General features: G+C 45.6%; 1 long non-coding RNA gene across 2 annotated transcripts in view; it reads right to left on the bottom strand.

Annotated features, from left to right (window-relative positions):
* Positions 1–23,657, bottom strand: part of LOC109547133 (uncharacterized) — a 92,880-nt gene that overhangs the window by 60,263 nt on the left and 8,960 nt on the right. Inside the window, exons 2-3 of one of the 2 annotated variants that reach the window (XR_002172850.3) lie at positions 15,830–15,983; positions 5,656–6,385 (exon numbers count right to left, since the gene is read on the bottom strand). This is a non-coding gene — a long non-coding RNA (uncharacterized lncRNA). Of the gene's footprint in view, positions 1–5,655; positions 6,386–15,829; positions 15,984–23,657 lie in introns of those variants that run through there. The other variant, XR_004528838.2, reaches the window with a different exon arrangement.

Genomic DNA, 23,657 nt, shown 5'->3' with positions numbered 1-23,657 from the left:
CCAAGGTGAAGCCTGAGCCTGGAGATTATTTAAATCTCCTAGAATAAGCTAATGTTTGAGAACCACTTGTCGGTTCCAGTAGTTCTCAACCATTAAGGTGCATCAGAGTTTCTGACTGAGCAGGTCTTGAGTGGAGCCTGAGGGTTTGCATTTCTACAAGTTCCCAGGGGATACCAATGGCACTGATCCAGGGACCACACTTTGAGAACCAATGGTCTAGATTACTGCTTTTTAAACTTCAATGTGCATAGCAATCACTTGGAGAATCTTGTTTAAATGTAGAGGCAGATCCAGTAGGTCTGGAATGGGGCCCGGGAGTCTGTATTTCCAACAAGATCCCAGGTGATGCTTGCAGCCCAAACTGCATTGCAGGGTCTAGAATAGGGATCAGAAAACTAGGGCCCATGGGCCAAACCCAGCCCACTGCCTGTTTTTGTAAATAAAGTTTTATTAGAACACCACCTCACTCGCTTATTTACACATTGGCTATGGCTGTTTTTGCAAGAGCGGCAGAGCTGAGTGGTTGCGATAGAGAACACATGGGCAGCAAAGCCAAAAATATTTACTACCTGGTCCTTTACCAGAAAAGATTGCGGACCCCTGGTCTAGAACGATAACCGGTTCTCAAACTTGGCTGTACATTGGAATCAGCTTTGGAGTTATAAACGCTACTGATCCTAGTCCCAGAGATTCTAACGTGATTGGCATGGGGGTTCAGTCTGGGCCTCCAGATTTCTATAAACTTCCCAAATGATTCTACTGTGCATTTGAGAAACGCAGGTCTCCCGGACACACCTCCAGCCCTGCAGCTGTGTCAGTACTTACATCCTTCACTTTAGCTGGAATCTGCTTCCAGAAGAACTAGGCTTCTGCTTTTATCAGCTGCTTTAGTTAAACACGACAGCCAGCTGGGTCCTGAGCCGTGCCCCTCCCCAGGGGAGAATTTTGGAGGAGTTTCTGCTCCTTCCAATATGTCAGGTTTTGCATGCTCATTTGCAATACATAAATGGACATTCCCACCCATTCCCAGTTAAACTTCATTCAGTTTGCAAAAAAAAAGAAAAAAAAGTCCATCCTGACCCCATCCTACTGAGACAGTCACCGCTGTCTGGATTGAGCCATGGCATGAGGCCACACACCAGATGTGCTCCTCAAAACATGAGAATTGTCCTTCCCGGAAATAAGGAAAAGAGAGAGAATTACTGGTAACAGGAGGGGAGTTTTCAGGCCTCCCTTTCCAAATGTAGTGTATACAAGCCCTCGGCAATGGGCTCCAATTAAAGTCCCTAGGAGTCCCCTGGTTAAAATATTTGCATATCGCACAGGGAGATCAGCTCGGTGCTTTGTGACCACCTAGAGGGGTGGGATAGGGAGGGCGGGAGGGAGACGCAAGAGGGAAGAGATATGGGGATATATGCATATGTATAACTGATTCACTTTGTTATAAAGCAGAAACTAACACACCATTGTAAAGCAATTATACTCCAATAAAGATGTTTAAAAAAATTTGCATATAGCCCTTTAGTAAACCCCAGCTTTAGAAGGAGAAATGTTGAAAGAAAAAAAATCAAATGGGCACTGCAGATAAAGCAACTGAAGGTCACGAGGTTATTTCCCAATTTTACATCGCAGATAATGACGGAACCAGATTTTGACACCTACTGACTCATTACATTGTGATGCACAGTCTTATAATGCATGTGTATCCTTTTTTTCATTTGAGTTAGAAAAACCATGTTCCAAAAGGTCCCAGCCCTGACCACTGGATGCCTGTTATCCTCGGATCCATGACAAGACAATACAGTGCTGGCTGCAGCTGTCAGCCAGAGCGAGAGAAAGTTCCTTCTAGCTCCTGCCAGGCTGAGGGAAGAGGCTCGATGTGCAGGTTCAACGTGTGGAAAAGGTCATACACATCCCTCTGTTGGCGTGCAGTGTTGCTTCGGCAGATACTGACCATCGCCTGCCTAGGCGTCATTCCTCCCTTCTCCCTTGCTAATAAAACGTCCGTTTCATTCAGGTGACAAAGTGCCTAGCTCAGGAGATAAACCATGACTGATTGGCCCAAACTAGTTGTACAATCTTATTTCCCTTTGCCAGGTATTAGGTCTGAGAATGGGCATTCGATCCAGTTCTGGAAAAAAAGATACTCAGAGGAGACAACCAGGTGCTTCTGGGAAAGCTATTTCTATCTAGTAAGAGGGAGACATCCTCTCCCTTACTGTTTGGTCACTGCAGTGAGGGCATGATCCTCAAAGCTGAGGCAACCATACTGCCCTCATGATAAAAGACATTACCCAACACACAAGAATACTTGACAGAGCAGAAAGATAGGAAGATCTGGGTCCCTGATGACACCATTCAGTTGCTGAAACAGCCCTGTAACTACCTAATTTCCTGTTAGGCAAACAATTAATCTCCTTGTGCTTTAAGCCACTGGTAGTTGGGTTTTCTATTACTAGCAACCAAACACATCTATATTAGTTATCTATTGCAGCATAAAATCACCACACACTTAGCCATTGAAAACAACACATGTGTATGATCTCAGTTTCTGGAGGCCAGGAATCTGGGCACAGCAGAGTTGGGTCTTATGCTCAGGACCCCTTAAAGAGGCTGCAGGCAGGGTGTCTGCTGGGCCTGGGGTCTCATCTGAAAGGACTCTGGTTGTGAAAGGATTTGGTTCCCTGCTGGCTGTTGCCTGGAAGTCACCCTCAGTTCCCTGCCATCTGGGCTTCCCCAGAGGGCAGCTCACAATGTAGCCGTAGCCGCTGGCTTCATCAAAGCCATCAGGAGAGAGATTCCACAAATATAACAGAAGTCAGCATCTTCCATAATCCAGTCACAGAAGTCTGCACCTTTGCCATATTCCACTGGGTAGAAGAAAGTCACAGGTCCTGCCCACTCACACAGAAGGATTTAGACATGCCAGGGGGTGGGCATTACTGGAGCCATCCTTCAGCCTGCCCACCATCCTTATTGATACATCTATTGATCAAATTCAGATGAAAATCTTCCCCTCCCACCTCACCTGGACCCTGAGTGAAACAACCCAACTCCTATAAAATACTTTTAAGGCACTTGGGCAATTTTGAATATGAACTATATATTAGATGATATGAAGAAAACATGTTAATTTTATTAGGTGTGCTAATAGCACTGTGATTCTATATAAGAAAATGACCCTTTTCTTTTCCTTTTATCGCCATGGTGTGCGGCTTGCAGGATCTTAGTTCGCCAACCAGGGATCGAACCCTGCCCCGGCAGTGAAAGCTCAGAGTCCTAACCTCTGGACCACCAGGGAATTCCTGAAAATAACCATTTTTTAGAAATACGTAATAAAGTATGTTGGGATGAAATGCCATAGTGTCTGAAGTCTACTTTCAAGTATTTCAGCAGGGAAAAAGGAAAAGAAAATGGATAGAGCAAATGTAACAAAAACACAGTAATTATTGATGAATATATGAGAAGTCATTGTACTATAACTCAATTTTTGAGTATGTTCAAGTTTTCTATAATTATTATTTTAAATCTGGCTATTCTTTTATGACCTCCATAAAGCGAAGAACTCCACATTAAACACAGAAGATTGAGCAAACTTGTGCTGAGAATACACAAGTGGCTCTGAGCTGATGTCCTCCAAGGTCTGTCCCTGCCTCCCTCACCATCCTGCTGCTTTCCTACACATATGCTCTCACCCTGCCAACCGAAAACAACCTATTTCCCCAAACAGACCACGATCCTTCATGCCCCCTACAAGCTTTTGCATATTCTGCACCTTTCCCTGGTGGTTTCTTCCAACACCTCCCTCAATGCCATCTACCTATCTGGTCTACCTCCAAAATTCAGCTCAAGTGTCAGATCTTCAGTGAGAACTTTCCTGACCCCATCTGCTATGTAGAATGGACCCTCCCTCTCTGGAGCTCCCACTGTGCCTTGTGCACTATAATGATTATTATAGTACGTATCACAATGTATTGGAATTATCTGCCTTTGTATCCGATTTCCCCACCAGGCTAACAGCTTCTTGAGAATATAAGATTTCTCATTCATCTCTGTATCCAGTGATTAACACAGGGCTTGGCACACGGTAAGTGCTAAACAAATGTCTGTTGAACAAATAAATGAGAGATCGAATGAATAAATAAATGAATGAAAAAAATCTATACATCCAATTGCAATCTATTGATCGGGTAGAGACGAGTCCCGGAAGAGCATCGGCTCACTAAGTGATTTCTGCAAACCAGCTGTGCCTCCCTCACCACCTGAGTCTCCCTTGGTCTCAATATGGGATCGTTGCAAATCCCAATACAGAAAAGACCCCAGGACGCTGATATTAAGACAAAGCACGAAGCACAATTCCTTTATATGCCTCAGAAACAGACACCAAAAACAATTTTTAAAGAGGAGCTGCAGAAATTGTCTTCAAATTGATCTTGGAAAGGATAGCTTCGTTGGCAGCTACCGTTCTGTGCGGGTAGCGCTCAGAACAACAGGGCCATGGGATAGGGAGGCAGATTTGGGCTCAATATCAAGAACTTTCTTGAGGCAAGTTCCCCATTTTCTGAAGAAGTTCCCCATTTACCCAAAAGTGAACAGTTACTTACCAAGCACCTATGGTTCCAGGTGTTGGGTTACTCCCAGGAACAGCACAGAAAGGTAACTACCCTTGGAAATGACGTGCTGGATAAGCCAAGGCCAAGTCTGGGCGACTCCAAGAATATTGCAGAGGGGGTCCTTTCAACCTAGACCCCCAGACATTGGATCAGATAATCTCTACAGTTCCTTCCAAATATCAGAGCTGTTCTTCTTGTCCTAATGCTCCTTTCCCAGTTATAAATTTCACATAGTGGCTTCTAGGCATCTTCTAGGGAGACTGGAGAAGATACTAAATATCTTCTATCAAAGAATGTAAACTGAATCATATCTCAACAAAGGGAGATAGAGGGAGGGAGGGAGGGGGAATGAAGGGAGGGAGGGAAAGAAGCGAGAACCTCAGGGACAAGAACCCAGACAGGCAGTCTGAGCAGCAGATCCACAGGGCAAGGGTGGAAGAGGGGCAGAAATTAAGGCCACTGGTGTCATCTAGGTGAGAGATGACAATAACAGTGGTGGACACAGACCTGGGAAAAGCTGGGGGGAAAATGTAAACTTGAGAAAGCAAGAACCACGTGCCTCTGGTTTGCCATTATATTCAGAACTTGGCACATAAGAGAGAACACAAAATTGAATAAATATATAGTAATGGAAGTGGGTGGGAGGGGACAAAAGCAAGAGGGCCATTATGGTTGGGATGATTGGGGTGAGGGGAGCTTTATGTATGTGAGAGATATGAAGAGTACAAGAAATAAGGAGAAATGAGTATTAAGAAGTTTTGTGGGCTTCCCTGGTGGCACAGTGGTTAAGAATCTGCCTGCCAATGCAGGGGACACGGGTTCGAGCCCTGGTCTGGGAAGATCCCACATGCTGCAGAGCAACTAAGCCCGTGAGCCACAACTACTGAGCCTGCGCGTCTGGAGCCTGCGCTCCGCAACGGGAGAGGCCGCAACAGTGAGAGGCCTGCGCACCGCGATGAAGAGTGGCCCCCGCTCGCCGCAACTGGAGAAAGCCCTCGCACAGCAACGAAGACCCAACACAGCCAAAAATTAATTAATTAATTATTTTAAAAAAAGAAGTTTTGTTATGCCTTTTAATGCCAATTCTCTTTGTCATTTTCTCAAGAGGACTACAATAAAAAATTAAATTGCCTGTTCAGCTACTTTTGGGTTCTGGACCGATCATTTTTTGCATGAGATTCCTGTTGAAAACAGATAAAAAGTGGCCTACAATTTATATGAGTGACGATGTTTTTAACATGATAGGAGACCACAGCATTAGTCAATCGGCAATGATATCTTTGAGATGCCAGTCTTATGCAAAATGAGAACACCATAGCATTAGCTCGACATACAACAAACTTAAAAGTCATTCCTGAGGTTCACTGATCTACAGTCAATTTGTTGTCTGGTCTTGTTAGATTGTCCAAATTTCCTTTTTGTGTTTTTTTCATGCCCTAGCTAAGGAAGAAGGCAGGAGTGGAGAAAGGACCAATGAGAAGATTTGTTGCGTGTGGTTTTAACAGGCGGTGACAGGTCCAGCACCTTGTGATACAAAAGGCCCCAGTGCTCATGCAGCATGGGTTGTCCAAAGCAGCAGGAGAGGAACTCTCGGATGGATGTGCAACGGAAGTTAGATTCCCTCTGACTTCCCAGCGGGTCAGTGGGCCACTGGACTGGATGACCTCTCCACTGGTGGGCACGGAAAATACTCTTGCCCTTGCGTTGTTCTGGGAGCCAGGCGCTGTTCCATCATTCCACTAAGGAACCGCAGCCTTCAACATTTTCTTCCACTTCAATACAAAATATTACCTGAATTAATTCATGCAAAAGTCCCAAGCGTTAGCTATAATTGGCCTAATTTTATAGATCCCAGGGTCACACCGCTAGTAAACAGAGAAACATGATTCTCAGATCCAGTTTTCCAACGACTCTGTTATGGACTGAATGTTTGTGTTCTCCAAAATTCACATGTTGAAGCCCTAACCTCCAATGTGACTGTATTTGGAGATGGGGCCTTTAGGGGGGTAATTAAGTTTAAATTAGGTCATAAGGGTGGGGCCTTAATCCTATAGGACTAGTGTCCTTTATAAGAAGAGGAAGAGACACCAAGGATCTCTCCCTCTCTCTCTTTCTCTCTCTTTCTCTCCCTCCCTCCCTTCCTCTCCCTCTCTCTCTCTCTCTCTGTCTCTATGTCTCTCTCTCTCCCCTCCCCCCACCTGCACAGAGAAAAGCCCATGTGAGGATATAGTAAGAATGCAGCCATCTGCAAGCCAGCAAGAGAGCCCTCATTAAGAAACCAAATCAGCCAGAACCTTGATCATTGACTTCTAGCTTCCAGACCGTGTGAAAATAATCGTCGTTCAAGCCACCAGTCTGTGGTCCATTGCTCAGCACCTTCTTAATGTGCCCCTGTCACCTGCCCCTCACTCTGAACTTTGCTCACCCTACTTCCCTGCACTTAGGTCCCTTTCCTGGCTCAGGTGCGCCAGCACCACTCAAATCTCTGAACAAGCATCACCCTCTCCAACAAAACGTTCCCGACCCTCCTTACGCTGGCCCTGTACAGATGTCAGTAATCACGACAGCAACAAACAACATTTATTAAGCACTAAGTGTAACCAGGCACTCTGCCATGCATGTGTCATTTACTCCTCCCATCCACTATTTCTATCCACTTTATCAAATAGGCACTATTTCTATCCACTTTGCAGATGAGGAAACTGAGGGTAAGCACCTTGCCCGAGTAAGTGGCAGGGCCCAGATTCGAATGCTGGCAGTCTGACTCCAGAGCTTGTGACTCGCCAGACCTTGCCCAATCTCACAGCACGTGAACACCTGATCACCTGCCCTGTTTATCACTTCGTCTCCTCCCACCAGACTGTGAGCTCGGCAGGGGCTGGGACCTTGTCGACCCATCTCTGCATCTCTATGCCTCCACTGCCCAGCACAACGCCTGGTGCCTCCTGGGCCTCACAATGGCTTGGGGAATGAATGAACAAATGAATGAATGAATGCCTCAACCTCACACTGGTAGCCACCTGTCACAGAGATCAGAAAATCTGCAGTGCCTTTGACTGTGGTTATTAACAAAGAACCTCAGTGTGGGATAATGAAAGTTACAGCGTGTGCCGTCTGTCCACACGGCCTCCCTCTGTCTCCATGCACACATGTCTGAGTGAACAGATAACTCACGCTGAGATTTACTTAAAAGGCATTTAACTCAGCTCGCACGTCTGCCAACCAGGCCTATTACTTGCAGTAATCTATTCCATGCATTACCATTCTGAGTGCCAGCGCGGAGAGACTGTGGTGGGTTGGTAGGGTTATTTTTCCCCCTCTCGCCAGTTGAGTTATTGTCTGCTTTTGTGGAATAAATTGCTGTAAGTTGAGTCACCAGCACTCCAAAATGGGCGAAAATATTCTAGATGCTCTATGGGCAGCTGACAACATTACAGAAATACACAAAGTGTATGTCCAAGTTTACACAGATGGTGATGAGTTGTGAGGGATGTCGGGAGAAGGGAAGGGGTGGGGGGTGGCCTCAGGCAGAGAGATGCTCACAACATGCTATTCCTCCTGCAACGGGGTTCAGCCTCTAGGAAGGGAGTTTGGGAGGTGAAATGCCAAGAAGATTTCAGCTACGAGGATAAACAAGGGGGCTGATGGTTGGAAAAACCAGCTTGGGAAATAAAATAAAACCAGCCTAGTAGGGATGGTATTGGGGACATTGCTGGTGCCCTGCTCATATCCCCTTTGATGGCTCTTACCTGTCCTGTGTGCCCATCACCCAGCTTCTAGGTGCTTTGATTCTCAAGGCTACACCTGTAAACTCTCTTTGGAAGCCTGCCCTTTGGGCTACTGGAGTGACTTTGTAACTCTGCAGTCCACCTCCCAACCCCAATCTCCAACCCCGTCCCCCCAGCCCCACGACAGCTCTCAGCCAGTGACTGTCTGGTGTGACAGCACGAAAGCCCAGAGCCCAAAGCTCCGAGTGGGGAAGTGTTCTGAGGTTTAATATCCACTCCAGAGCTTCCCACGGAACCAGAATGATGCTGTGGCTTCGCCTAAGGTCGTGCGGCTGCTAGGCTTCTTCCCCTTCCCTGTCCTCCTTTCCCAACTGGCTTACAGGTTTCTCTGCGGAGCATCTCCTTAATAAACCACGTGGACACAAAGGTTGGTCTCAGGATCTGCCTCTGGGAAAGGACCCAGGGTTTGCAAGTCAGGAGGATTCTAACAACTGCAAGGGTCTGTGGGAGTGGATTGTGGGAAATCCAGGAGCTGATGAGGCAGAAGTGTCCGGGGGAATTGAATGGGAGTTGAGGGCAGCAGTGGGATCCCCAGAAAATCCATCTGGCACCTGAAAGAGCAGGTCAGCTCCACCGACCACTCCAAAGATCTGGAAGGCATGTGATGACACTACCAGGCAAATAAGAACTTTCCTGACCCCTTTTCCTCCTACCCTCCACATGCTCCTACCCAATGCTCCACAACCCCAGAGGAGCCAGAAATAGGAATTCTCAGTGGGAAAAAGAGAAGGACCATCCCCTTCCCAAAGCCAGAGCCCTACCTGCAGTCGGCCCAGCTGGATGGGGGAGGGAGGCATCTTACCTTGGAAACACACTGAAGTGCTGACTAATAGATTGGACTGTACATTCCAATTTCCGAACAAAGGTTCTGTTTTCTATCTTAAAGTGACCACAGGGGTTTCTCTTGCCTCAGCTGACCCACAGAGCCATAAGGACACCAGAATTTTCCTTCAGCACCAGGGAAGGGACAACTCTTCTAAAGCCAGGGTTAGAGGGACAGGAAGAGACAATAATAAAGTGACTTTTAGAATTACACCTCACAAGTCCTGAAAGTTCGACGCACCAGGACACATATAATAGACATTTGTCATGGGTGTTATTATTACCATCTGTACTGTAATTGATTTGCTGCATATAATGGTTTCTTATGACCCTAAGACAGACATGTTGTCAATGGGAACACTCTGGTGAGAACAGAGACAGAAAGATCAGTTAGGAGGCTGCTGGGATGAGGGATGATGTAGCAAATGCCAGGACTGGCTACCTAAAGCCATTTGCATTCCCCTTTCCCCTGCCTCCCTCTCCTATAGAGCCTGGAAAGTGAAATACTCACCTCCCCAGATTCCCCTGAGACCCGTGGGAGTCATGTGACATGGTTCTTGAGACGTAGATGGAAGACTCTAGAGAAGGGTCCCCTTCCCAAATAAAAAGACAAAGGCTCTCAATTAATAGGAGTGATGGCCTAGAATGTGGAAGTGATACTCAGAGAAGCAGCAGCTATCTTGTGACCATGAGAACCAATGCCAACGCTGAGGATGTTGGAAGAGAAAAAGTAGGAGGAGGGCTTCCCTGCTGGCGCAGGGTTGAGAGTCCGCCTGCCGATGCAGGGGACGCGGGTTCGTGCCCCGGTCCTGGAAGATCCCACATGCCGCGGAGCGGCTGGGCCCGTGAGCCATGGCCGCTGAGCCTGCGCGTCCAGAGCCTGTGCTCCGCAACGGGAGAGGCCGCAACAGTGAGAGGCCCGCGTACCCCAAAGAAAAAAAAAAAAGTAGGAGGAGCCAGGGTCTCTGACAACATCCTTGGGCTTCCGTTCCGATCCTGAAGGCCTGTCCCAAACTTCTTGTTGCATATGATCAATTCACCCTTTACTTTTTTAAGCCACTACAGCAGTTTCTTGATACTCAGTCCTAGCTGATCTGAATGATGAGGGCTTGACCTAGAGAAGCTGTAGAGGGACAGAAGGGGGAATGCGGGGGATGCTTCGGAGATATCATTGATAAGACTTGACACCTGATTGGACATGAGAGGAGGAGGGAATCAAGGATGAAGAGTGAGTGTCTTGCCCTAGATAAGGAATAGAGGCGTAGAAACAGATTTTAGTGAACAGAGGTAAATCCTCACCATTTTAACAAGTTGCTAAGAACTGAACTGTGTCCCCCTAAAATTCATATGTTGAACCCTAATGTGATGGCATTTGGAGCTGGGGCCTTTGGGAGGTAATTAAGTTTACATGAGGTCATGAGGGTAGCGCCCTCGTGATGGGACTAGTGAGCTTATAAGAAGAGGAAGGGACACCAGAGCTGTCCCCCTACCACATGAGGACACAACGAGAAGGCTGCCAGCCAGAGAGAGGGTTCTCACCAGGAACCCAATCGGCCAGCACCTTGACCTTGGACTTCCAGCCTCCAGAATACTGCGAAATAAATATCTGTTCCTTAAGCCAGCCAGTCTATGGTATTTTGTGTGGCAGCCCGAGCAAACTAATACCTAAGTACTGTACCTAAGTACTGTGTGTTGTGCTAATGAATGAGTTTTTTCTCCTATTGTCTCAAAGTTGTACATAAACCCCCAAATTTAGGACAATGGACACCAAATACTCTCACGTCTGAACAGAGCTGTGACACAGCCACGGAGGAGGATCTAAGAGCAGACAGAAGCACCTCTGCCCCCCAGTCATCCCCCCTCCCAGAGCCCCTCCAGCCTCTATCAGCAGAAGAGCTAATATCTAAATTTAAGGGGATGCATTAGAGAAGACAGCCTTGATCTAGGGGGAGAGGGCGGCCACCTTTCCTTTCCTGCCACATACCCCTCCCCTCCCCCAGCCAACCTCAAGAAAACCACTTACAAAGATTAGGGCTCAGTCTCCCTTTGGGTTCCCCCAGAAGGAGACCTTGACACAAGGGTTGAAGGACAAGTGGTTCACTTGAGAGATGATCCCAGGAAACACCAAGAGGGCAGTGAGAAAGAGGAGGGGAAATGAGGGCAGTGAAAAGGGTTTGGTTATTGAGCAAGGGACCCCTTGAACAACGGAGCTGAATCCCGCTGGGGAGCGCTGGGGTCAGGGAGGAGCACGAGCCCCAGAGCTATCCCCCATCAAGGGACAAGGGGACAATGGGGGTTAATTCACTGACACTCATTAGCCATCACCTGGCGGCTGCTGCTGGGCTATTGATTCCCCACACTTCTGTCTGCCACTCCTGCCAAGGCCCCCGTAGAAAGCTCTGGGGTAAAGAGATGCAGGGGCTGCCCCAGAAGTCAGCAAGTGAGCACTTTGGGGGGGCGGGGCACCCCAGCACCTGCTCCACGTGGCCTGAAAGGAAGGAGGCTGAGTCTGTGTTAATGTCGCAGGCTTTCCAACTTTCCCTCTAACTCAACGGGGAAGAAAAGAATTGAAGAGAGAGGATGGAGGAAGAAGCTGTGAGCTCCACCGTCAGCAACGGCACGGGGGCGGGTGGTAAGGATGGCCAGGGGGCAGGACCGTGGAGAGGTCTCCACAGGGCCCTCGGAGAAACCCACACGGGGGCCCCTTGGCTCTCAACCTTCTCATCCCCCACCCCGTGCGGGTCCCTGCTGCCCTGGGTCAAGTGTGCGCTGCAGGGAGGGAAGAGGGCACGAACTAGAATGTGGAATTGAAGTTCTCAGCTGCAAATAACCAGAGAGCTGTGGGATCCGCCTGCAGCAGTATGAGAGGGAGACAGTAGTGTGTATTGCGCCCCCACGTGGTCAAGAAGGTCCAATACATCCACATGGCGATGCTACTGAGTACCAGACACACAGCCCTGTGCTTGGCATCAGCGAGCTCGGTTAATCCGCTCAGCAACATTACGAGCAAGGCATTACTGTCCTGATTGTACAGCTGAGAAACGTGAAGCTCATAAAAGCCACGCAGTTTGCTGAGAATCGTACAGCTGATGTGTAGCGGAGTCTAAATTCAAACCCAGGCAGCTCTGCCTGACTTTTTTTTTAATAATTTTTTTTTAAGGGGGGTGGGGGTGGAGAAGGACTCTGCAACTTGGTTCAACACAGAATTCCCCAAACAAGCTCCTCCCCTTTTTTCCATAGGACACCTTCCCTTTTTTTTCTTTTGGGTATGAGGGCTTCTCACTGCTGTGGCCTCTCCCGTTGCGGAACACAGGCTCCGCACGCGCAGGCTCCGCACGCGCAGGCTCCGCGGCCACGGCTCACGGACCCAGCTGCTCCGCGACATGTGGGATCCTCCCGGACCGGGTCACGAACCCGTGTCCCCTGCATTGAGCAGGCGGACTCTCAACCACTGCGCCACCCGGGAAGCCCTGCCTGACTTTTAGGTTAGTTTTAGATGCCTCGTTCGTTGACTGGTAGGTGGAGAAACAAATCATGGTATATCCATACAATAGAATACTACTCAGTCATAAAAAGGAACAAACTACTGCTGCAAGACAGAACATGGGTGAATCTCAAAGACATTACCATACGTGAAAGGAGCCAGGCACATTCTGTGGGACGCCATTTCTGTGAAATTCCAGAAAAGGCAAAATACAGGGACAGGAAGCAGATCAGTAGTCGCCAGGGGCCAGAGATGGGGGAGGCAAGGGGGCCATGAGGAAACTGGGGGGGGGGGGTGCCAGAAATGTTCTATATCGTGAGCATGGTAGAGCTTATGCTCTTGTGTGCCTTTGCCAAGACTGAGACAGCCGCTTGAAAGGGTCAATCACAGTATATAGAAATTACACCTCAATAAAGCTGATAAGCTGGACGCCTGAGTTGGAATTGCCAGTGGAAATATCATGGCAGAGATGGGTCTGGAGTTCAGAGGACGTGCTTGGCTGCAGAGTTTGTGAGTCATCGGGGTATCGCACAATAGACACCTAGGGAGTGGATGAGCTTACCGAGGGAGAATATGCAGAGCAAGAAAGGCAGAAAAGGGAGCATGCAGCCCTGCAAAACCCCAAAATTAAAGGGGCAAAGCTCAGGAAGGAGACTGCAAAAGAACCATCAGAGCAATGGAAGGAAAATCAGAAACGGTGTCCAAGAAGTGACCAGAGAGGGCTGTTGTATAAGCCCTTGGTTCTTCCTTGGCTAATGTGGCTCTGGAAACCAGGATGGCAGAGTGGGAGGAAAAGTGAAGCTAATGGGGGCAGCAGAGGGGGACAAGGCAGGAAGGGAGCAAAGCTTTTCCTCGTGCTTGAACGGGTGCTGAGAAAAGGGTAGCTGACCCTCTCCCCATCCCCCTGCCCACGCTACCCACCCAGCATCATCCTTGGGTCCTCAGACACAGAAACCCAGAAAACCACACCCTGCTGAGGACTCCAGACCTCCCCCAAGGGTGTTAGCAGAACCAAGGGGGTTCTGGCCATGTTAAGGCACAGGCTGGGTGCAGGGGTGGGAGGTGGCAGAAACAGAGAAATTAAAAGTCAGATGAGAGGCAGCAGAGAAGAAAAAAGGAGAGAGAATAGAGAGAGAATCTAGAGAAAATCTCTGGCCAGGAGGGGCCTCAGATGAATTCTAGACCGCCTCCCCCCACCTCGGAAATTGAGCAACTGAGACAAAAGAGGAGAAAGAGGAAAAGACAAAAGCAGTGACACTGGCCGATGTTTGCGCCTCGTTTATTCACTCAACAGACATGTGTAGACAGCTTACTGTGTGCTACAGGCCAGGAATCAAGGTCAAAAAGGGCAGAGTCCTGGGCTTCCCTGGTGGCGCAGTGGTTGAGAGTCCGCCTGCCGATGCAGGGGACACAGGTTTGTGCCCCGGTCCGGGAGGATCCCACATGCCGCGGAGCGGCTGGGCCCATGAGCCATGGCCGCTGGGCCTGCGCGTCCAGAGCCTGTGCTCCGCAGCGGGAGAGGTCACAGCAGTGAGAGGCCCGCATACCGCCAAAAAAAAAAAGGGCAGAGTCCGGCTCTCTGGGGGTCCACAGTCCAAAAGAGGGGACAGCCACGTCCCGTGGAAAGTTACTCTCTGTGCTGCTCACGAGGGTCAGTGTCTCAAAGCTCCCAGCCCTTAGTTCTCAAAGTATTTGCATGAGCCGGGGTCAATACAGATTTGGGGGGTCTGAAGCTTATGCGGAGATGCCTCTTGTGGAAAAATAATTCAAAATTATAAATGCAAAATTGGGTACAAAAGTAGAAGGGGTCTGTGCAAGTGAGAGACCCTGAAGCTTAAGCTTTTTTGGCTTTTATAGCAATTCCTGCTCTGACCACACTTAAGTTGTAGGGAAAGTAAGTATTTCTAAACTGGGCCAGCAGTGCCCTCTAGTGGAAACACAGAGGAAAGCCTCAGAGAGCCCCAAAGCTCGGACACAGCTGCCCCGCACAGCACAAAGCCAGGCAGGCCAATTTGGCCATCGGCTTCCCCGAAGTTTCTCATCAGCCCCACCTTCCAACCCCAGAGTTGTGTCATTATCATTAGAGGTTCAGAGATCAGCATGTACAGTTACCTGCAGTTGGATCTGAGGCAAGTAACTACCCTTCTGAACTTCAGTTTCCTTTCCCATAAATAAGATGTATCTGTATACGATTAAATTAACTATCTACTTTGAAGGGTGGTTCTAAGGATTAAATAAGATGACTCACATGTAAGTGCTTTATACAAAGGGCAGTTTGATGTGTACGTTATTTTTTAAGGAAAATGTATTGACACTGACCTATGTTTCTGCTTCTCAATCAACTCTTCTGAAGAAATCACCTTTACTATGCCCCCAAGACGGACCATGCAGGGCCCCAGTTACACTGTGCAGGATGGAAAGGGGGTGTGTGTCTACCTCATGCACAACTCTGCAGCCCCCAGGAGAGTCAGGTGGGAGTTTATTCATCTCCGGAGCACCCCCAGCATTTCCCTTCCAAAACAGTCTTTAAAAAAGTCGGTGTGGGGACTTCCCTGGTGGCGCAGTGGTTAAGAATCCGCCTGCCGATGCAGGGGACACGGGTTTGAGCCCTGGTCCGGGAAGATTCCACATGCCGCAGAGCAACTAAGCCCGTGCGCCACAACTGCTGAGCCTGCATCTAGAGCCCGCGAGCCACAACTACTGAGTCCGCATGCCACAACTACTGAAGTCCATGCACCTGAAGCCCGTGCTCCGCAACAAGAGAAGCCACCGCAGTGAGAAGCCCACGCACCACCACGAAGAGTAGCCCCCACTCGCCACAACAAGAGGGAGCCCGCGCGCAGCAACAAAGACCCAATCAACCAAAAGTAAATAAATAAATAATAAATTAAATAAATAAATAAATGGCCCTAGTGGGACTTCCCTGGTGGTCCACCGCCTTCCCTGCGCTTCCACTGCCAGGTGGCCCAGGTTCGATCCCTGGTCGGGGAACGAAGATCCCGCAAGCCACACAATGCAGCAAAAATAAATTAATAAATAAATGCCCCTAGTGATGAAAATGAATAAATAAAATTTGGTACATTGCCACCATAGAATACTACACAGCTGTGAAAATAAATTACCTGGTTGTGTACGTGTCAACACAGACGGACAGCAAAGACAAAATTTTGTGTCTGTGCATTCTGCAGCGTGGTTTCTGAGGCCTTCTCTTCTTTTTCCTCCCTGATCAGTCCAGCTAGAGATTTATCCATTTTATTGATCTTCTCAAAGGATGACCTTTTGAAAATAAAATAATTGGAGTAATTTTAGACTTAGAGAAAACTTGCAAAGATAGTCCAGAAAGTTCTCATACACCCCCCCACCCACCCAGTTTCAGGTTCCCTTTATATTACTATCTCACATTACTGTTGTATATTTGTCAACTCTAAGAAACCAACACTGATACATTATTATTAACAAAACTCTAGACTCTGGATTTTCCAGGTTTTCTATTAATGTCCTTTTTCTGTTCCAGGATCCATTCTGGAATACCACTTCATGTTTTGTTGTGTTAGTGTCTTCTGGTCTGTGACAATTTTTCAGCCTTCCCTGGTTTTTCATTACCTTGACAGTCTTGAGGAGTACCAGTCAGGTATTTTGGAGAAGGTCCCTCAATTTGGGTGTGTCTGATGTATTTTCTTGTGATTTGGCCGGAGTAATGGATGTAGGGGAAGAATACCTCAAGGTGAAGTGTCCTTCTCATCTGGCATATCAGAGATGACTAGTATCATTTGGTTAAGGTAGCATTTGTCAGGATTCTACATCAACACTTACTATCTTCTCTTTCCATAATTTACTCTTCAGAATTGAGTCACTAAGTCTAGCCAACTCTCAAATGGAGAGGTGGGAATTAAGCTCAACCTCCTGGTGGGGGCCAGGGGTGTCTGCATATACTATTTGGGATTCTTCTACAATGCATATTTGTCTCTTCTCCTTTATTTATTTATTTATTCATTCATTCATTCATTCATTCATTTATATCATTACAGACTCATGTATATTTATTTTATAATCTGTGTTACGATCCAATATATCATTTAGTTTGTTGCTTGAATTGCTCCAGCTTTGACCATTGGGAGTCCTTTCAGGCTGATTCATCTGTCCCTTTGACATACCCTCACCCCCTTCTCTCTTTGTTAAGAACTCTCCTTACTTTCTGGTACTATGGACTGCTCCAGGCTCATTTGGATTTTCTCTTCCCCAGCCTAGAACCCATTTTTCAGTCTCATTTCTTTTCTCTATTTTTCCTCTGCTTTCCACTTTACTGATTTCTGCCCTTCCCTTTATTACTTCCTCTCTTCCACTTATTTTGAGTTTAATTTGCTCTTTTTTTCCTCTCATTTCTTAAGGTGAAAGTTGATGTCCTTGATTTAAAACTTTGAGACCTGTCTTTTTTTTTTATTTAAGATATTGGGGGTAGGAGTTTATTAATCTATTTATTTATTTTTGCTGTGTTGGATCTTCGTTTCTGTGTGAGGGCTATCTCCAGTTGTGGCAAGCCGGGGCCACTCTTCATCGTGGTGCGCAGGCCTCTCACTATCACGGCCTCTTTTGTTGAGTAGCACAGGCTCCAGAGGCGCAGGCTCAGTAGTTGTGGCTCACGGGTCTAGTTGCTCCGTGGCATGTGGGATCCTCCCAGACCAGGGCTTGAACCCGTGTCCCCTGCATTAGCAGGCAGATTCTCAACCACTGCGCCACCAGGGAAGCCCTGAGACCTGTCTTTTGCTGATAGATATATTTAGTGCTATAAATTTTCCCCTAAGCACTACTTTAGCTGCATCTCACAAATTTGGATATGTTTTATTTTCATTCTAATTCAGTTCAAAATACTTTCTAATTTCCCTTTTATTTTTGGACCTATGCATGATTTAGAAGTATATTATTTCATCTCCAGATATTTGAGAATTTTCCAAGTATCTTTATGTTATTAATTTCTAATTTAATTCCATTGTTGTTAGAGAACATATTTTATATGACTTGAATCCTTTTTAAATTTATTAAGACTTTCTTTAGGGCTCACTGTACAGTCTATCTATCTTGGTAAATGTTCCATGTGCCCTTACAAAGCATGTATTGCCGTTGGGTGGAATGTTCTGTTAATGTCAATTAGGCCAATTAACATGCTGCTCAAGTCTTTAGTGGCATTCCTGATTTTCTGTTTACTTACTCTATCGGTTATTGAGAGACGGTTGTTGAAATCTCTGATATAATTGTGTATTTGTCTATTTCTCCTTACAGTTCTATCAGCTTTTGCTTCATGTATTTTGAAGCTCTGTTATTGGACCATAAACATTTAAGATTGTTATGTCCTCTTAATAAATTGACCTACTTATCATTGTGAATAACCCCCCTCCTTTCTCTCTGGTAATATTCTTTACTCTGAAATCTACTTTGTCTAATATAAAAAGTTACTCCAGCTTTCTTTAGAATGTCTTAGGCTGCTGTAACAAAATACCACAGACAAGGTGGCTGAAACAACAAACATTTATTTCTCATAGTTGTGGAGGCTGGAAGTCCAAGATCAAGCTGCTGGCAGATCCAGTGTCTGGTGAGAACCCACTTTCTGGTTTGCAGATGGTCTTTTCCTCATTGTATCCTCACATGGCAGAGAGCAGAACAAGAGAGAGGAAGAAAGCTCTCCTACATCTCTTTTTACAAGGGCACTAATCCCATTTGTGAAGGCTACATCCTCATGACTCTATTAACTCACAAAGGTCCTACCTCCAAACACCATCACATTGGGGATTAGGTTTCAACATATGAATTTGAGGGGGCAGGGGGAACTTCAGTCTATAGCACCATATTTTTTTCCATATTTTACTTTTAATTTATTTGTGCTTTATATTTAAGGTGGGTTTCTTATAAGCAGCATATAGTTAGGAGGTTTTTTCCCCAACCTGTCGATTTCTTTTATTTTTGTATTGTTTACGCCATTTCCATTAATGCAATTATTGATATGGTTGGTTTCAACCTACCATCTTGCTACTTGTTTTCTGTTTCTCCCATCTTTACTTTGTTGCCTTTTCTCTCTTTTTCTGCCTTCTTTTGGACTAATTAAGTATTTTTATGATTTCCTTCTATCTCTTTCTTTGGCTTATAAGCTATAACTCTTTTGAGTGTTTCTGTGATTGCTTCAAGATTTACACTATACATCTTTAACTTATCTCAGTCTGTCTTCAAGTGATATTTACCACTTCATATATATTACAAGGATCTTTCAACACTTTACTTCCTTTTTTACCACTCTTGACCTTTGTGATGTTGTTGTCATTCATCTTATTTTACATATGTTTTTAAAAACCCACAATTCGTTGTGACTATTTTTGCTTTTAAAAGCCAATTTTCACTTAAAGAGATTTCAAAGAAAACAAGCTTTCACATTTACACACATAGTTACCACTCCCAGTGCTGTTTATTCCTTTATGCAGATCCAGATTTCCATTTGGGATCATATTCCTTCCACCTAAAGGAATTCCTTTAACATTCTTGTGAAGGTCTGCTGGTAATGAAATTTTTAGCTTCTGAAATTATTTCTTTTTTACATTTTTATATCAGTTATAGCTTCATTTGAAAGATACTTTTGCTGGGTATAGAATCCTAGGTTGACTTCTTTTTCAGGACATTACAGATGGTGCTCCACTGTCTTCTGGTTTACACTGTTTCGAACAAGAAGTCTGATGTCATCCTTATCTGTGCTCTTTTTTGTGTAATATATGTGGGGTCCCAAAGGTCACCCACATATTCAGAAATCTGTTAGAAGGACTCATAGGATTCACCATATAGCTGTACTCATGGCTAAGATTAATTATAGCAACACATAAGGATACACAGTAAGGATACAATACAGTAAGGATACACAGTAGGGGTACACAGTGAGTATACATAAGGGGAAAAGACACAGGAACAGCCTGGAGGAACCCATGTACAGACTTCCTTATGCTCTCTCTCCCATAAGTCGTCACACAGTGCACTCTTCCCCTGCAGTAAAAATGAAGGAACATGTGTGATATTCCTACCCAGAGAAGCCCATTGGACACTCAAAGCTTATATTGGGGGGTTGGTCATGCCAACTCTGCCTAGCATGTACTAAAATTCCAGACTTCCAAAGAGAAAGCAGGTGTTCATCTTAAATCACACTGTTTGCACAAATGGCAGGCACAGTGCGTCACTCCTACCAGTTAGGAAAGGGTGGAAACTCCCCACCCCAAAATCCAACTTCACAGACACCAGCCAAGGGCCAAATTTTCTAAGGATAGTAGTCTTAGGCCTGCAATGTTAAGTCTTTTCTGCACAAAATGTCTTCTTTTTCTATTTATGCCTTTAAGATTTTCTCTCTATCACTGGTTTTAAGCAATTAGCTAATGATGTGCCTTGGTGTCATTTTCTTTATGTTTGTGATTTTGGAAAATTTGGAAAATTTGATACCAATATTTCTTTAAATAGTTTTTTTGTATCCTCTCTCTCTCCTCTCTCTCCTCTTTCAGGGACTCAAATTACACTTACATTAAACTTAATCTTTTCCTACAGCTCACTGATACTCTTCATTTTGGTGGTGGTGGGGGTCTCTTCTCTCTGTTTCATTTTGCATAGTGTCTCTAGCTATATCTTAAAGTTCATTAAACTTTTCTTCTTCAGTGTCTAATTGACCATAAATCCCATTTAGTATATTTTCCATCTCAGACATTGTAGCTTTCATCTCTAGAAATTTTATCTAAGTCTCTTATTTTCTGATATTTTTGATGTCTTTACTGAAATATAATTGACATGTATTAAACTGCACATATTTAAAGTATGATATTAGATGAAGTTTTGACATATATAAACACCAATGAGACAATTGCCACAATCAAGGTAATAAAATAATATAGAGCGCATCCATGGACCACAGGGGAATCAAACTAGAAACAAAGATACAGAAAAATTTCCACGTGCTTGAAAACTAAGCAACACACTTTTAATAATCCTTAAGTTAAAGAGGAAGTTTCAAAGAAATAGACAACACTGAATGAATATAAAACATATGAAAATCATGGGACACAGCTAAAGCAGGGACAAGAGGGAAATGTATAGCATTAAATGCACACATTAGAAAAGAGGAATGTGGTGACATCAGAAACATGGCAGAGTGAAAAATCTACCCTTGTCTCTCCCCGTCAATCTACAGCCAGTAAAAAAAAATCCACAACTCAACAAAGGTGCCTCTGCCCAACATAACAGGTCGCCGAAGAATTTCACACATTTGCATGTCTAAAGGTGGGTGGGCTGTAACACACAGAGGAGGGAACAGCAGCCATGGTTCCTGCAATCCTACCCCTCTGACCAGGCACAGAGCCCACAGCTTCAGAGAACCCAGGGACAGCAAGGAAGGCAGCACACATGACTCCAATCACCCAACCACACCAGTGCCCACTGCCACTGCTAACCGGGCAGCAGCAGCAGTGAGGCCTGGGACCCCATCCCTCCAGCTGCTGAGGCACCCGTGATCCCAGCCCCCACCTCCCTCCATTCACAGTGGCAGAATTCATGAACCCAACAACAATGGACAAGGTAGAGGCACCTGCACGACCCTGGCTTCTCCCCCTGCATCGCCCCCCTCCCTCCACAGCAGCAGAACCTGTGACTCAGGGGGTCCCAGACGCAAGGGAAGAGCCCGCCATCCCAGTGATGACAGAGGCTCTGGCAGAAGCAAGGCAGCAAACACCCAGGTGGCACAAGAAGCAACAACAAAGGCACAGAGCCACACCTCTTGCAGAGCCAGTGGAGGCTGGGAAGTGCCACGCTCAAATTTTACCAGAGGCAGCTCAGGCAAGAGAAACCAAGAATGTGTGTGACAGCGCCACCTACCAGAAAACAAAAGAAAGGAATCGAACACCTAACCTGTCTTTTAATATCAGCAGAGGAATAATTCATCAAACAACATGAAGAGCCACAGTAACACTACACGAAAAGAAAGTGACAATTCTCCAGAAGCCAAACTTAAAGTCACAAAATATTGCAATCTAATGGATAGAGAATTCAAAACAGCTGTCATGGAGAAACTCAGCAAGATGCAAGAAAACACAGGAAGGCAGTTTAATGAGCTCACGAATAAAATTAATGAACAAAAAGGATATTTTACCAAAGAGATTGAAATTCTAAAAAAGAACCAAACAAATTCTGGAGCTGATGGACACAATAAACGAGATAAAGAATGCATTAAAAAGCATTGGAAATACAGCAGACTATATCGAAAAAAAGAATTAGTGAGCTCAAAGACAGAAATCTAAAAATGATACAAGAGAAAAGGTAAACAAGACATTTTTAAAATGAGGAAATCCTACAAGAGCTATTCAACTCTTTTAGGAAGGGCAGCATTAGAATAATGAGTATCCCAGAAGGAAAAGAGAAGGAAAAGGGAGCAGACAGATTATTTAAAGAAATAATAGCTGAGAACTTCCCAAACCTGGGGAAGAAACTGGATATATAAGTCCATGAAGCTAAGAGAACACCTAATTACCTTAATGCAAAAAGACCTTCTCCAAGACACATAATATTAAAATTGCCAAAAGTCAGTAACAAAGAAAGAATTTTAAAGGCAGCTGGGGGAAAAGGATGGTAATCTACAAAGGAACTCCAATTAAACTATCAGCAGATTTCTTAACAGAAACCCTACAGGCCAAGAGGGAGTAAAATGACATTCTCAAAATACTGAAAGATTAAAAATTTTCACCCAAGAATATTCTAGGGGAGTTGCCTGGTGGTCTAGTGGTTAGGATTCAGCACTTTCACTGCCGTGGCCTGGGTTCAATCCCTGATCAGAGAACTGAGATCCCACAAGCTGTACAGTGTGGCCAAAATTTTTTTTAAAATTCTATACAGCAGGGCTTCCCTGGTGGCGCAGTGGTTGAGAGTCCGCCTGCCGATGCAGTGGACGCGGGTTCGTGCCCCGGTCTGGGAGGATCCCACATGCCGCGGAGCAGCTGGGCCCGTGAGCCATGGCCGCTGAGCCTGCGCGTCCGGAGACTGTGCTCCGCAACGGGAGAGGCCACAACAGTGAGAGGCCCGCGTACTGCAAAAAAAAAAAAAAAAAAATTCTATACAGCAAAGTAGTCATTCATATATGAACAAGAAAAAAAGACCTTCCCAGACAAACGAAAGCTGAGGGAGTTCATCAACACTAGACCTGCCTTATAAGAGATGTTGAAAGGAGCTTTCTACCAGAAAAAAAGCAGTCAAAATACACAAAACTTTGAACGAGGTCATAAGCAGACAGAACCAGAAAACTGCAACTCTCTATCAGATTGTATAGGTTTTTACATGATGCTCTATTACAGCATAAAGGTTAAAGGGAGAAAAGAAGAAGGCAGAAAAATAACTACAGCTAGCTCAGTTTGGTAACAAACTCACAACGTAAAACGGGATCATTTAAGACAAAAGAAACATAAAAGGGTAAGAGGTAAAGGATAGAATACATAAAACTAAATGAAGATAAGATGCAAGCAACAGAAAAAGGACTACTTTATCTTTGAGGCATTTTATACAAGCCTCCGGGTAACCACAAAACATAAACATGGAGCATAGAAACGCCATATTTTTAAAAAAAGGAAATTCAGAAAAATACAGAAAACCACCAAACCAAACTGGCAGCCAGAAATACAAGGAAAAGAAACAATAGACATATAGAGCAATCAGAAAACAGAAAATAAAATGGCAGTATCGGGACTTCCTTGGTGGCGCAGTGGTTAAGAATCCCCCTGCCAATGCAGGGGACACAGGTTCAATTCCTGGTCCGGGAAGATCCCACATGCCATGGAGCAACTAAGCCCATGCACCACAACTACTGAAGCCTGTGCTCCTAGAGCCCGTGCTCCACAACAAAAGAAGCCACCACAATGAGAAGCCTGCACACAACAAAGACCCAACGCAGCCAAA

Source organism: Tursiops truncatus, chromosome 11 (assembly GCF_011762595.2).
Source record: "Tursiops truncatus isolate mTurTru1 chromosome 11, mTurTru1.mat.Y, whole genome shotgun sequence".
Taxonomy (NCBI): domain Eukaryota; kingdom Metazoa; phylum Chordata; class Mammalia; order Artiodactyla; family Delphinidae; genus Tursiops; species Tursiops truncatus.
Note: the sequence above shows the minus strand (reverse complement) of the source record. Positions and strands in the feature narration are given on the sequence as shown.